We start from the raw sequence: 14,364 nt of genomic DNA, 5'->3' as shown, positions 1-14,364 counted from the left end.
TAGGCTGAGTCTTTGATATGCTGACTCTCTCAAAAGCCTAGACCAGGGGGAACAGAAGCAACTGGTAGCACAGCTATATACAAGATGCTGGGTCCTATACAGCAATGTTGGGGAATTATGCAGATGCAGTCTTTGCCTTCAGGTTTTGCCACTACCCTTGATATTCTTGTAGTGCCTTTTTCAACCAATCCTGTCCTGACATGTCACTCCTGGTTGTTGCCCTATAAAGCCCTCCCACTTCCGTGCTCTCTCTTTCTCTTGTCCAGTGGTGAGGTAGCAGAGGACGGCCATTTTTGGCTGGCTCCACATGGCCTGAAACACCCGTCTGACCCAAAAATAAAGGATTGTGTTCCATTTCTGCTCCAAACCTCCTTTTTCTGAGTCCCACCACTGCCACCACAGCAAACGACAACTGGCACCCTGAACAGGGACTGACCTGCCCAGACACAGGTAAGTATATAGCCATTTGACCCTTTGCGGACATGGGACTTGGGGCCACACCTTGAATTCTCTTGACCATGATCGCAGTGCTTGGGAGATGTGTGGGGTCCCCTCCCGTGTCTCCTTTAAGGAGCACTGACTCTGGCCTAAGAAGCAGCCCTAGTCTAGATGACCATGAGGCTGTTGCCCAGAGACTCCTATTTTGGCAGACATGTCTTAGGATGCTGCCACAGCTTCTGCAGCCCCTCCCTCTGCCACTTTTGCTGGAGGCAGGATGCCCTCTGGGACTCATGATACAAAATGGCAGAATCTGAAAAATTAGTTTACAGAGCCCCAAAACAAAACTTCCCTATCATTTCTTTCTCCCCGCCACTCTCTCTAAATATCTTAAGCCTGCTTCTGTCTAACCTCTCTGCTTTTAGTAGTCTTAAACCGTGTGAGTAAAAATGGTTCAACTAAGACAGTACAGATATAAATTTGTGTTTAAAATGACATGTCTTCGTAACAAAAGTTTTTCTCCTTGTGTATTGAAAAGCATGTTTATGTGTGTATTTGAAGTTTAGTAAACATTAGCTTTAAGGTTAGAAATGTAACTTTAAGGCTACATTCTTACCAGGCAAAGTTAAATGAAAAAGTTTTCAACATAATTCTCATAAAGTTAAAATTAACTTACAATTAAAGTCTGAGGTAAAAATTAGTTAAAAGTCAATATATTTTAACTAAATTTGGTCTGAAAATCCTGCACACACCTACGGTGTGTCTCCATCTTGTATGGGTGTAACAAAAGGTTAAAAAAAAGAGATGTTATTGATATGTAAAGCTCTCAAATACCTTCTCATTTAGAGGTAGAACCAGCCCAGGCATATGATAAATTGCACAATGGTTATGCTAATGATTTTCATGCCTGAGGCTCTAACAATGGTTCTTTGCCTTACCACATTTTATTGCACTTAAATTGGTTAAGGAGCCTTAAAATGAAACGAGAAAGACCTTCCAAATTTATAAAGATACTTAAACCAATTATAATCATCGAGTTAGCAATTATAGTAAACTTCTAACTTGTTACAAGTTTTATTTTTTTCACAAGTGATTGCAGCTGTCAAGCCTTCACATGAAGAAACATCTGCTCATATGGTAAGGTATTAAACTATGAAAAGTTCCTCCATATACAACTTATGTAAATTAACAACATTCACATATTTTCCTACACTTAACTGGTGTATCTTTTCTTGCCACTATAGGCCTGCCCTTGTCGGCTAACAATTTAAAAAACTTTTTCCTTTACTATATCACCCATGCTACAGACATCTCTTACTACCCCCAAAGGAAAAATGGTTGTTGGGAAGGCCTGCCAAACACCTAGGCCCAATTAAGTAAATAAAGAAATAAGGGAAGATACATCCCCCAATGTATCTTTTGGCTAAGGCACCAAACCTCTTCTATAAAAAATTCAAATCAGATGCCCTGCAAACCACAAGAAGCAGATTGTGTTTCTTTCACAGGAATCCCGGGAAAACCATCTGGACCACTGCACACTCTGACATCACCTACTAGACAGCTTGACTACAGTGGCATACCCCCTGAAACCCTAGATGTCACCTGACACAATCTGAAGAACCTGATTCACAGACTCCAAGGACAGAACTTTCTTACTGCCTGTCTGCCCTTTCTGTTTCTGCTTTGCCTGTCACGTTTTGGCGGTTCCAGCTCACTCTCTACAGAAAAGTGTAATTCCAGTGGCTGACCTTCCTCATGCAGCATTTCATCCCCTGGCATTTCTTCCCCTAGCCATTTACTTTGGACTGAGACTTGCTGGTATACCCTTTGGACACTTTACACAATTTTACAGCAGTTTCCTTCCCTTCATGCTGCTGGTTTTTCATAGACTGACCCATAGTAGTTCATGGACCTTACAGTCAGTTGCCTTACAGCCCCTTCACCTGGCAGGGCATGTCCTACTGCCTGCAAGCCCTGCCCCCAGATACAGGAAACCCCCCCCTCACTAGATACTGGCCCCAGAGGCAGGAAACACCCTTTGAAGCATGAAACGCCCCCAGAGGCAAGAGATGCCCCCAGAGGTAGAACCCCCTACCTCGTTAGTAGGCCCTACCCCCAGAGACAGGGAATGCCCCTTTGCGCACCAAGCCTCCCCTTGGCATCACACTGACTCTTACTGCTACCCTACTTGTCCTTTCCTGTTTTGTTATATCATTTAGGTTTATGCCCAAAAGGTTTCTGCTCACCCCTACACTACTGTTCCTCTGTCCTTTTACAGACATTGAACCATCTTAATGCGATGACTAGATAAGCCCTAACAAAGGGACTTTTCAAAGTTAACCCAATTACCAAATAATGAGATGATAATAATAACTATCTATTGTCTTCTTGAACCCTAAGACAGCAGGAACCTCACATGTCCACTATAGAGCCTATATTTCCCCCAGTTCTAGAACCTTAGGGTGGGGCCCACTTTCCTGTATGCTGCTCTCAATTCAAATCAAATACTATTGCATTCGTGGATCAACCTAATGAATGCAATGAGTGCCACCCCAGCATGCTTCACTTCAGACTGTGTCCAGAAACTTCAGGTGTGGAATGACAACTCTTCAGCTTCATCACTCGGGTGAGACCTTTCCTTTCATAGTATTCTCTAATTTCATTCCAGGTGGTTCACTCCCCAATAAAGTCCTCAAACCTAGATATAGTCCAGGTCCCCTGAGATAGAGCATATATTCACATGTGCCCATAAACCAGGGAAAAATATATACCTGAAAGCAGAAGTACACAAGTGTCTGCAGGGAGTACCCCCCAACACTTCATCTGCACTATTCCAGCCTTTAGGTTCATGATTGTTCAACAATTTTTGGCTTTGTATGTTAACTCTTTTTTCAGCTACCAGGTTCCACATGCCAGCATGATGCCGACCAGCCTTCCCTGGACTGACGACCCCACCAATGTGTCCTGGGGCACTGCTTCCCCAGGGACCCACCCTACTAGGGAAAGAGAGAGTCAATGGGAGTCAATGCCCATGTTCAGCGGGGAAGCAATTACAGAAGCCAGACCTTCCACCTTCTGCAACCCACAATGACCCTGGGTTTATACTCCCAGAGGTATAGAGAATGGGAAAGGTATCAGGGGAGGGGATGGGATATGGAGATCGGATGGTGGGAATTGTGTGGAGCTGTACCCCTCTTATCCTATGGTTTTGTTAATGTCTCCTTTCTTAAATAAAAAAAGAATTGTACAATTAAAAATTAAAAATAAATAAAATATATTAATTTATACAAACTGTAATAGACAAGGCAGGAGACTTGACCAGTTCCCAAAGATCTTTTGCCTTGGAAAGAAAAAAGAAAGGATGAATGAATCTTTGGTTCTCTAGACAGACTTCACTCTCAAGGTTTTAGGAAGGAAATGGGTGCAGAGGAGGCTGGGGCAGGTGGACAAGTATGGGAATGAGACATAAGCCACAAGTCAGTGTGTGATAAAAGTTATCTAAGAAGATTTCTAGAAGTTTTCAGAAGGGGAACTGAGTGGGGACCTGCAGAGAGATGGGAGATAATTGTATGTTGTAAAGACAAGATGCAGTTACTGGCAAGTTGGTTGTGTTTGGGGAGCAGGAGATCTCAGGTAGGCACCCAGGTAAAAATCACTCACCAATAATTTTTAAAGATATGATAAGATATAAAGATATGATAAGATATAAAGTCATATCTCAAGTATGGCATTGGCACTTAAATTTGAAATGCTGCAGTTAGTAAAACTAGTTTCACATCCAAGACCTTGAAATGGTGTGGATTTCCACAGATTAGTTATAGGGAGTGTAAGATGTGTTTGATGAGATACAAGTCTGTGGGGTAGGCAGACAACCAGTTGTCTGCATGCTGGAGTCCAGAATTGATATAATATGAAAAAGAGTGATATCCATTATAGCAGCAGGTGTCTTTGAGTTGGGCTTTTGTCTTGGGACTCCAAGTCTTGGGAAAGCTTTAGGACTTAGGCATAAGTTGATGTGAATGTGTGTGTGAATATGTGTGCAGGAGGCAATGAAGAGGGAATTCATTTGTGCCATTCTGGTTTGATACAAATTAGTTCTAATTTATACATGAGCATTAATAGGATGTTTATTAGTAATTGGTAATTAGTTCCAACTCAGCCTAGACACCAGGGACTGGCTGTCAGGTTGTATAATTACTTCCCTGCCATGAGGAAGGAGAATCAGTTATCAGCATTTGGTGAGTACTAGATTGAGGAAGAGAAATGGATTTTTTTTCCTCAGTCCATCAATTTTGTTATTCTCAGTTGCTGTCCCCATGGATCCTGACTTTCCCACACATCCTTGAGAACTCTGTTGTATCACAAGATGGGTGACAGATGGGCAAACGCTGGGAGGGAATCTGCAGGAGAGCCCAGAGCCCTTCTCACAGGGAAGTTCAGTCATATCTGCATTGGTAATGGGACTGCACCATTCACATAAGTTCATCTGTCTTTGACTTCTTTCTTTCATTCAGCTTCCACTTTAAAAAAAAAAGATTTATTTAGTTAATTTTTTTTTGATTTGCTTTTTTTCCCTGTTCGTTGCCTTTGTTGTTTTATTATTGTAGTAGTTATTATTATTGTTGTTGTTATTTATGTAGTTGTTGTTGGATAGGACAGAGAGAAATGGAGAGAGGAAAGGAGTCAGAGGGGGGAGAGAAAGATAGACATCTGCAGACCTACTTCACCTTTTGTGAAGTGACTCCCCTGCAGGTGGGGAGCTGGTTGCTCAAACTGGGATCCTTATGCCGGTCCTTGTGTTTCATGCCACGTGCGCTTAACCCGGTGTAAAACAGCCCGACCCTTATCTATCTATCTCTATCTATCTATCTATCTATCTATCTATCTATCTATCTATCTATCTATCTATCTATCTATCTATCTATAATCTATCTAGTGAAAGAGCAAGCCAGGGCATCACTCTGGCATATGTAATGCTGGGGATCAAACTTAAGACCTAATGCTTGTAAGCCTGGTGCTCTAACCACTGCATACCTCAGGCAGCTCTAGCCCATTTGATATATTTTTCATGTTTTTTTATTGTTTTTATCCAAAAATTAGTCTTCCTTTCAGGAGATTCAGGGGTTTCTCTCCCACATGTGCTTCCTGCTCCCTCCCCAGTAGCATCAACATGGGGGGCAATGCAGAGACTCAGACTCAGCACTTCCTGCCTCATGCCATGCCCTCCCCCCTCACCCCACAACTCCCCAAACATCACTAGAACCAGGGGTCAGTCTTGAGAGCTTCAGGAAGGCTGATCAAAGCTTGCTGGGCTTGTTGACAGGAGTGAGTTACTCTGAGTGGGAGGAAATGACAGAGACTATGTATGTATGACTCAGTGAAGGGAATACAATGTGGGTGAAGGTAAGGGGTTTGTAATCTTTAGCTGGCCAAGGAGATACGCCCACGGAAGCCTGCAGTGTGGGCAGATGCTTCTCACTGTGCTGGCCTGATGGCTCTGTCATTCTCAGGTTACTTGCTATGTCACTAGTGGGTAGGGCACTGCCATATTATGCTCTCCCATCTGCATTCTTTGGTGCTTAGCCTTTTAGACCTCCTGAGTCAGTGAGGTTGATGAATAGAAGTTTCAGGAAATCTTCAGTCAGCCATTCTCCAGAGAGTGGGTTGACATACCATCAGAAGGAGGTGGAGAGCTGGGGAGATAGCTTATAGGGGTAGAAAGCAGGACTTGCCTGTCGGTGTCCCAGGGTTCCATCTCTGGTTCACATTTGCCAGAGCTGAGTGACACTCTTGTCTCTCTAGACCTTCCACTTTCTGCACTCCATAAAGATATTTGATTCTATACTCCCAGAGGGATAAAGAATAGGGAAACTTCCAATGGAGGGAATGGGATACGGAACTATGGTGGTGGGAATTGTAAGGAATTGTACCCTTCTTATCCTACAATCTTGTCAATCATTATTAAATCACAAAAAAGAATTAAACAAATATATAAATAAATACATCTCAAAAGAAGGTGGTGGTGAAGCTGTGTCTAGTGTCCTCGCCTTAGTTTGAGAGCAGGGTCTGCCAGGGGAAAACCTCATAAAGACCTGTCTCAGTCACTGGCCAACATGGTTTTATTGTCATAGAAAATAGGGATAGATATACTCTCCTGGCTGCTAAAGGCATATGCCCTGCATCTATAACTGGCAGCTCTTTTTCCTGAGGGCTGGGGATGGGGCAGCTGCTGCCAAAAGTCCCATAATCATTACCTTCAGGGCCTTTGCACATACTATTCCACTCCCTTCACACAGAAAGCTCCTCCCCTATACACCTAGATGGGCATATTCTCTTATTATATATATATATATCCTCCCTGACCACACTATTTAAAATCATACCCATCTGTGGCTATATCCCTACAATCTTATAATTTTGCAAACTATTATTAAATTAGTAATAAATATTAAAAAATGCCAACCCAGCACTTGTTAATTTTTTTTTAAATTTATAAAATGGAGATGTTGATAAGAAGGATACTGAAAAAAAAAAATTCCCCGGTTCCAGGAAGGACAGGCAGGCAGGACTGCTGTTCCTGCATTTCAGTAAATTTAGGGGACTAGAAATGTAACCAGTTGTGTTGAATCTTTTTGTTAACTAAGTTGTATGCGCTTGTATCTTGGGAGTCCCTGTTGGATGTGAAATGTGGCCAAGCCACCTCATCCTTTGTCTTATCTGATTGGGGCACCTTGTAACCACCTTGTAACCAATCTAAACGTATCTTTTCCAAAACCACCCTATAACCAATCAAAGCAACCACACCGAGCTTGAAGGGTATATAAGCGGCTTTCTAAATTAGGTGAAGGACCTAGTGTGGCAAGAGTCCTCTAGATTCCTCAGTGTAATAAAGTATCTCCCTGCCCTCCACTTGGTATGGGCCTGAGTGGTTTTCTGGATCTGCTACACCTGGAGCTGTAACACCCTTGAGCTGTAACACTCAGAACTTTCACTATTTTTTAAAACTATTTTTTAAATTTTTATTTATAAAAAGGAAACTAACAAAAAACATAGGCTAAGAGGGGTACAACTCCATGCAATTTCCACCACCAGAACTCCCCTGATAGCTTTCCTATTCTTTATCCCTCTGGGAGTATGGACCCAGGGTCATGATGAGGTGCAGAAGGTAGAAAATCTGGCTTCTGTAATTGCTTCCCCACTGAACATGGGTGTTGGCAGGTCGAGCAATACTCCTAGTCTCTCTCTCTCTCTTTCCCTAGTGGGGCAGGGCTCTGAGAAAGCAGAGCTCCAGGACACATTGGTGGGGTCCAGGGAAGTCCGGTTGGCATTATAGTATCTGGAACCTGGTGGCTGAAAAAAGAGTTAACATGGGGCTTGGGCAGTAGTGCAGCCGGTTAAATGCACGTGGCGCCAAATGCAAGGACCCGCTTAAGTATCCGGGTTAGAGCGCTGGATCCCCACCAAGGGGAGTCACTTGCTTAACAGGCGGTGAAGCAGGTCTGCAGATGTCTGTCTTTCTCTCCCTGTCTCTGTCTTCTTCTCCTCTCTCCATTTCTCTCTGTCCTATCCAACAACAATGATATCAACAACAAAAACAATAACTATAACAACAATAAAACAAGGGCAATAAAAGGGAAAAAAAGAGTTAACATACAGAGCCAAACAAATTGTTGACTAATCATGACCTAAAGGTTGGAATAGTTCATATGAAGAGTTGAGGGTCTTTGTTTTGTAGGTAGTTAATAGGCTTATTTTAGTTATATTCTAAAGAGCCCATGACTACACTAGTTTTTTTTCCCCTGAACCTGACACCTGATATGCAGGTGGGCCCAAGTTATTGTGTGGGGGGATGATGTCATGGCTGGTAAAAGGACCTGAAAGCTGGGTCAGGGAAGAGAGTAGCTCCCAAATATGGGAAAGGTGTACAAATATTGTTGACTGTAAACCCCATTGATTTGATCTGATCTGGGGGCCATATTCAGCTTAGGAGCTGAGCTCACATTCTGTGGTCATGAGTAGGAATGTTCCAAGCTGCCCTAGTTTCAGGACCCATCTTCCTCAGGTGGAACATAGAGTATGTTGTCCAGCCTCCCTTCGGAGGATGGAACATTCTTTACCGTTGTTGATCCACATTGAGGGCAACAAGTACCATCTCAGCATGCTTCACTTCAGACTGTGTCCAGAGACTTCAGGCATGGAATGTCAACCCTTCAGCTTCATTACTTGGGTGAGACCTTTTCTTTCATAGGATTCTCTAATTCCATTTCAGGTGGTTCACTTCCAAACAAAGTCCACAAACCTAGATATAGATAAGGTCCCATGAGATAGGGCATATGTTCACATGTATCCATAAATTAGGGCAAAATATATACCTGAAAGCAAAAGTGCACAATAGTCTGCAGTGAGTCAACATATGCAGCAAGCAAGTAGAAAGACCTAAAAAGACACCATAAAGTTCCTAATGAAGTAGTGTCTACTTAGACTTAGATACCCTCCTCACCTACTTCATTTTATACATCCTTCACTCACTCCAAAGATAACCCTATCAAAGTAAGGACTGCAAAAGGAGAGCTTTCACTCTAGACCTGTAACACTCAGAGCTATAACACTGGAGCTGTTTTGTGGATATTTTTCCATAATAGTATAATTCCACACAATTCCTACCACCAGAGTTCTGTATCCCATTCACAACCACCCCCCCCCCCGAAAGCTTTCCTTTTCTTTATCCCTCTGGGAGTATGAACCCAGGATCATTATGAGGTGCCGAAGGTGGAAGGTCTGGCTTCTGTAATCGTAGGTTTTGGAGACGTTTCTTTTCCTTTTTTTTTTTTTTTTGATTGATTTCTAGTTTCATGCCTTTGTGCTCTAAATGGAGGCCTTTTATAATTTTGATACTTACATATTTGTTTAGACAGTCTTTGTGGACCAGCATATGGTCAATCCTTTGAGTGTTCCATGTGTACTTGAGAATGTGTATTCATTACTTTTGGGATGAAAACTTATATATATATATATATATATATATTATATATATATATATATATATATACAGTCCATTTCATCTATGCTTTCATTTAAGATTACTATTTCTCTATTGATTTTCTTTAAATCTTTTTTTCCTTTCTTTTTTTCAATATTTATATATTCCATTTTGTTGCCCTTGTTGTTTTATTGTTGTTGTTATTGATGGTGCTGTTGTTGGATAGGCCAGAGAGAAATGGAGAGAGAAGGGGAAAACAGAGAGGGGGAGAGAAAGACAAACACCTGCAGACCTGATTCACCACTTGTGAAGTGACTCCCCTGCAGGAGGGAAGCCAGGGGCTCGAAATGGGATCCTTATGCCGGTCCTTGCGCTTTGCGCCAAGTGTGCTTAACCAGGCTACTGCCCAATTCCCTTCTATTGATTGTTTTGTCCAGATGTTCTGTCTCTTGCTATGAGTAGTATGTTGAAATCTTCTGCTATTATTGTATTAAGGTGGGTTTCCCTTGAGTTTACTAAGTGTTTGTTTTATATATTTAGGTGCTCCTGAGTTTGGGGCATGTATATTTATGATGGTCATATCTTTTTGTTGGATTAATCCTTTATCCATTATGGAGTGTCCTTCTTTGTCTCTGATTACTTTCTTTGCCTGAAAGTCTGTTTAATCAGAGAACAGAATAGCTGTCCTTGCCCCCCTTTTTTGTGAGTTATTAGCTTAGAACATCTTGCTTCAGCCTCTTATATTCAGTTTATGTTTGCCTTTTCTTTGGTGTGTGTTTCTTGAAGATACATAATGGATGGATCCTGTTCTTTAACAAATTTAGCTACTCTTAATCTTTTGACAAGTGAATTTAGGCCTATCACATTTAGGGTGATTATTGATACATGTGGTTTACTTATGCCCATTCTGACTTTTGTTTTGAGTTTATTTTAAATTGTTGAATCTTTACCCATTTGTTTTTATCTGATCTTTTGTGTGAATGAGTTCCTGTGCTGAATTCCTAATTGATTTTTCTTGTGCTTTCTGTAAATCTCTGTCCCCTGTTTTGTTTTAACTAGCATTTTGTATCTAGAAAAGTCTTTTTTAAGTTGATGTTGATTAAAAAACATTTGATAGAACTTCTTTGTCTTTTAAAAATTTCTTTTTAGAACTTCTTTGTCTTTTAATTCCCTCCCTTATTTGCTTTTGTTCTTTCCTATTTGTATTGTGTTCTTTCTACTGCTGGTCACCTCACTTAGAACATGTATTCCTTTGCTTCCTCTTTTCTTGTAAGACTCCATTCAGTATTTTTTGTAAGGTGGGTTTGATGTGGCAAATTTATTTAGTTTTTGGATATTTGAGAAAATCTTTATTTCTCCCTCATATTTGAAGGATACTTTTGCAGTATGCAAATTTTATGGCTGAAGTTCCTTCTCCATTAGTACCTTGAATATGTCATTCCACTCTCTCCTTGCCTCTAGGGTTTGTGAAGATAAATCTGATGAAAGTCTGACAGCTCTGCTTTTGTATGTAACTTCTTTCTTTTCCCCAGCAGCCTGCAAAATTTTTTCCTTGTCATTGAGTTTTGATAGTTTCTAAAATAATGTGCCATGATGTTGGTTGTTTGGATTTATGAACTTGGGTGATCCATTGCTTCCTGAATGTTCTGAGGATTGCCTAGGTGAGGGAAATTCTCAACTAAAATTTCTCTGAAAATTACCTCTGATCCTTTGACCTTCATCCTCAGATATTCCTACCACTCTTACATTCGACCTTTTGATGGATTCTCCAGTTTAATAGAGATTCACTTCATTCTTTCTAAACCTTTCTTCTCTGTTGGTATGTTTCATATTGTTTTGGTCTCCTTCCCCCCACCTCTGAGAGAATTGGTTTGGCCATTGCTAGTTTCATGCCCCTCTTTCTCCCCGCTCCCTATGCTACGTAGTGCCAGAGTTCTTGGTGTGGCTGCGTGAGGAGAAGGATGCAGGAGAGATCTGTGTGGTAATTAGTTTGGGTTAGTTTATGAACCGTTGTTCGTGAATAAAGAAATATATCTTCACTGGCCAGCCGTGTGTCTCTGGTCGTCTCCATCTACCGCTGCGAAGCTAGCCCGGCCTGCTGAAGCCCCTCATCTTCAAATTGAAAGAGTGGGCTAATTTTATCTTCTAGATTGGAAATTCTTTCTTCTGAATGTGTGAGTCTACTTCTTAAACCTCAGTTTTAACTACACTAAAGGTGTCTTTTAGTCCTTACAGTTCTGTTTGAATTTTTTTCATTCATGTTTCCTAACTGCTTAGTGAACTCTGCTTGAAGTTCTTCTTTCAAGTATTGTAGCTTCTTATCAAATTCTGTTCTGAGTTCCTCTTTCAATACTTGGAGAGTTCTCATAATAAGCTTTATATAGTCTGTCTCTGGTAGTCTATCTGCATCTGGAATTTCTTGAATTTCCTCTGTTTCACTTCTATCTGCTTGTTGTGTCATATTTTGTTATTTATTTGTCTATGCATTTATGGTGTTAGTTATTGTTGGCCAGCAGGTGGTGCTGTTGTAATCTTTAGGCTTTTCTTTTTTGTATAATCTGTGATGGGTGGGTGGGGTGGGGTGTGTTTTGTGGTCTCAAAAGCTATCTTTTTTTTTCTTGTGTCCTTGCCTTAAATTCAAAAGGCTAAACATTCAAACAAAGAAAAAAAAAACCCGAGTCAAAGATTGAGAGGTTTTAAGCCCCACCCCCTTTTTCTTTGGTTCTCTCAGGGGTTCTCCATGCAGGGACTACAGAGTCTGACTCTCAGGTTCTGGGTGTGTCCAACCATTGCTCCACTCAACAGGAGTTAAACCAGGAACAGGACCTGGCATCCAGCCTCTATGGCTCTCACTGATAAGGGACCACTGTGGCTCCTGTGGCCACATCCCACTGCCAGAAAACCAGACGATGGCCAGAAAGCAAGTCAGATGATCAGTTTCTTCCACCAAAGTTACTTTCTAGATCCAGCCTGGATCCAGCCCCAGATCCAGCTCAGAGCCTTTCTTTGTATCTCCTTTCTCTTTTTCTGGGTCTGCAGTGAACACTGCCTCATGGGAGGCTGATATACCAACTTTGAAAATATGCTAATAGCTCCCTGGGGATGAGGGCTGAGGTGGAAGCAAACTGCAAAGGCAGCTTCCACCTGTAGAGCCAGGGAACTAGTGCTAAGCAGTGCTGCTACTGAGTTCTGCCATGTCAGACATCCTGATCAAGGTCACACACTCTGGGTGGACAAGTCAGACTCAAGGGCACTGTTCCTTGCTTGTAGGGGCCTCTAGGCAACCCAGGGAGCCTCCAGTGCACCAAGCCCAGGAATTCCTTTCACATAGATGGAGCTGATTTTACTGTGAGCATGATGGTTGCACAGCTGGGTTCCCCATCCTGAGTGAGCTTGATGCAAGCGGAAGGAGGAAGGAAGCCATGCATTAGGGTCTGCTCTGCAGACATCACTTCACTCATTCCTAACCTCCCAACAGTTCTTGGCTGCCAATGCTCTGAGTCCAAGCATTGGATTACAAATCAGAGAGACTTAGCAACTGGGCCAGAGTTACGCAGACAAGCAGACAAAACAGGGTCCCGTCAGGCACCTGGCCTAAACCAGGCGAGGAAACCAGAATTTAGAATTCTATAGCAATTAAAAAATAAAAAGAGATCAGGGGAGATGTGGCTTGGCTAGGGCTTAAAACTGTCAAAAGGTTTATTCCATGGCAATACAGCAGTATGGAATGGTATATATTAGGTACAGCAAGATAGGCAATTATCAGCAGGGGTAAGATTAGGCCAGTCACATGAGACCTTGTTAGTTACTATAGTTTTTTTCCACATGTTCATTCTCTCTGGTGAGAAGCAACATGGTGGGTCCTGAGGAACCAAGGCAGCATAGAGGGCACAGGAAAAGAAGATGGGAAGAAGGACCAGACTTCTGGCTGCCTGGCAGTTAAATCATTTGGTTTACTTAAGTTGTTGGCCTGCCATCAGTCATATGCTAATTTCATTCATCAGCCCTATACTAATTACATCCCCAAACCCCCAAATCTCTGTGTCATAACAGAATCCATTTCCCAGTGGATAGAAGGGGGCCCTGTCTCCCCCAGTTTTTGTTCTGGGTGGAAGAGGTTCTTGTACCCTCCTGCTTTACCTTGCCTCTCCTCCTGAGTTCCCAGTCAGGAAGCTAGCTGTTGTCTTCTGGAAGGAAGTAGCTCCTCATCTCCTGGCAGCAGAATCAATAATTCATGAACTACTGCCTCAGCCAGAGCAAAGAGCAATCTTTTCAATTCTTCTCAAAATACAATATTAACAAGTCTTCTAAAGGGTGAAAATATTTGAATTAGGGGAAATGAATGTTTTACAAGTTGGCAGGGGAGTGGCCCCAGAGAGGGATAAGAGGATGATTGAAGAGGCAGGAGAAAGTTTTAGGGGTTAACTCAACCTTTCTAAGGTTCTGAGCCTGACACCACTGTAATTCTGTCCTGGAAAAAGTTGGTGCAGTATGAACCTAGCAAAGGGTTGCAAAAGGTTTGCATGCCTGATGTCTATTAACTGATGGCCACACATGTCCAAGTCTAAAGCTTAACCTAGATTCTGGCCTTGTGGGAGTCACTCCTCTAGTGTCTCCCAGGTTCTTCTGCCAAGGTGGCTTTGGCAAAGTCACTCTTTGTTGTAGGTTGTATTGTTGTGCTGTAGTACAAATCCTTATTCTTTTTGAGAGCTTGTTTGGAGGTTCTAGCAGGGGAGTGCAGTTACTTGTATACCCTCGACCAAAGACCGGCCTGTCTCTCTGCTTGAGGAAGGCTGTCCTCTTCCACCAAGCACACAGCTTCAGGAGAGACACATGGAGCAGTGAGGGAGGAAGGGGACACCTACTTACCTAGCCAGCCAGATAAGCTGAATCAACCCTAGCAATCAAAGGTGTGACTGATGTCACAGCCAGATCACCCTCATATC

This window comes from Erinaceus europaeus, chromosome 12, assembly GCF_950295315.1.
Source record: "Erinaceus europaeus chromosome 12, mEriEur2.1, whole genome shotgun sequence".
Classification (NCBI taxonomy): Eukaryota; Metazoa; Chordata; class Mammalia; order Eulipotyphla; family Erinaceidae; genus Erinaceus; species Erinaceus europaeus.
This window is presented reverse-complemented; position numbering follows the sequence as displayed.